The sequence below is a fragment of the Triticum aestivum genome, unplaced genomic scaffold (genome assembly GCF_018294505.1).
Source record: "Triticum aestivum cultivar Chinese Spring unplaced genomic scaffold, IWGSC CS RefSeq v2.1 scaffold143645, whole genome shotgun sequence".
Taxonomy (NCBI): Eukaryota; Viridiplantae; Streptophyta; class Magnoliopsida; order Poales; family Poaceae; genus Triticum; species Triticum aestivum.
The window spans coordinates 7,995-9,814 of NW_025230137.1; the positions used below are offsets into that span (position 1 = coordinate 7,995).

General features: G+C 54.9%; 1 pseudogene; it reads right to left on the reverse strand.

Annotated features, from left to right (window-relative positions):
- Positions 1-446: 446 nt before the first annotated feature.
- On the reverse strand, positions 447-1,574 carry LOC123175385 (agamous-like MADS-box protein AGL28; annotated as a pseudogene).
- Between the last annotated feature and the right edge of the window lie 246 nt (positions 1,575-1,820).

A 1,820-nucleotide genomic window follows, 5' to 3' on the forward strand; every position in this document is an offset into this window, starting at 1 on the left:
CATACTCATGATCCTAATCTATCGGGCAAAATATTTTTGCCTAATAGACGAGACATGTCTATTGAAGTATATAGTACTTCTAGTTGACTTTCATACGTGCAAGTATCGCTGGCCTGTATAATTTTTTAGGCGTGCTGCACTTTAGCTTTCTTGGACGTTTGGGCGTCTTGGTTCATGGCCCGATGCCAAGATGAGTGTGTTTTATTGGCTGCCATGCTACAGGCGAGAGTCCCTTATTTTAGTAATAGTATACACAGTAATTAATAGATAGATGTATCCAGCACAGATCGACCTTTGTATTTCATTCATATCGGTGCAATACAGATTACAACCCATTAATGCATGATAAGGAAAGGAAATGACCAAATAAAAATGTTGACGAAATATTTAATTTCGTCCAGATCCAGGGTAGATGCAGAGCATGTACCAAAGATTGACGCTACGACTTCATTTCAAATAAAAAAAAAAAGATTAACGCGAAGACTTTAGAAGATGCATATGTAAACTAGGCATACGAAACTAGTGTCCATATGCACTGGACTCGGGCTCTCAGTACGGGAAGCCGGCGTTGGGTTGATGGAGCCCCTGCTGCACCGTCTCCATCCCGGCAGTGAACTCCGGACGCGGCAGCATCACATCAAGCCATTGATCTATCTCCTTGTCTAGCCCTGCGTCGAACCCCGGCGGCTTAGGCATCGTCATCTGCATCTGCTCCGTATCCATCCCGGCGGCCAACCCCGGCGGCGGAGGCATCTCCTGCACATCTATCCCGGCGGTGACCACCTGAGACGGAGGCAGCGGCGCCATCACCATCTGCTGCATATCCATCCCGGCCTCGAAACCCTGCTCCTGTGGCGGAGGCACCAGAAACTGGAACTCCATCCCGTCGTTGGCGGTGCCGCTGCTGCTACCGAACTCCAAGGAGATCTGGGGCGGCGGCGGCGGCGGGGCCACCTCCGCCATGCGGCTCATGTGGGCGTGCATCGCCTCGAGGAGAACCTGGTTGGCGCGATCGGAGACGGCGTCCTTCATCTGCATCAGCGCGGCGAAGAAGGCCGCCATGTCCTCGTCTCCCATGTCGCGCGCCTTGGGGTCGAACCAAGCCGCTATCTGGTCCCCCGCAGAGCGCTCTTTCGCCATGGCCTTGTCCGTGCGCTTGGTCCGCTTCTTCAACTCGACCAGCTCCGTGCGCAGCTCGTCGAACTCCTGCTGCAGCTTCTCGAGCTTCTCGTCTTCGCCGGCAGCGCCCTCCCCGGCCAGCAAGCGGTGGTCGGCAGCGCCCTCCTCCCTCGCGCCAGCCCCCGCAGCCTCCCCCGCCAGGAAGCGTTTCACGACGGAGTCGACGGAGGGGTGGCCGAAGGAGAAGGCCCTGCCGCGGGGAGAGAAGGCGAACCGTGGCCTTGCTGAAGAACCCCTGGCGGCGCTTGGAGTAGCAGACGAACCGGGCATCCTCCTGCTCGATCCGGCGGATGACGATCTTCTTCCGGCCGCTGCCACCTCTCCGGTTGGGCGCCGCCATTGCTCGCTTGCTCGGTGGCTAGCCTCAGAGAAAGGGAGGAAGAGGAGTGGCTGTGGGTGTGGCTTTGGTGTGGCTACGTCTCGGGGTCGGGGGGGTTTATATAGCAAGCGTCCGGAGAGGAATCCCTTCTTCGCTGGGCTACGTACATTAAAACTTCGTGATTGGCAATGAGATACGATTGGGTATACATTAAACTCACGCGTCAAAGGATAACTACGTACACCCTATTATTTACTCCCTCTGTTCCAAAATAGATGACCCAACTTTATACTAACCTTAGTACAAAGTTGAGTCATCTATT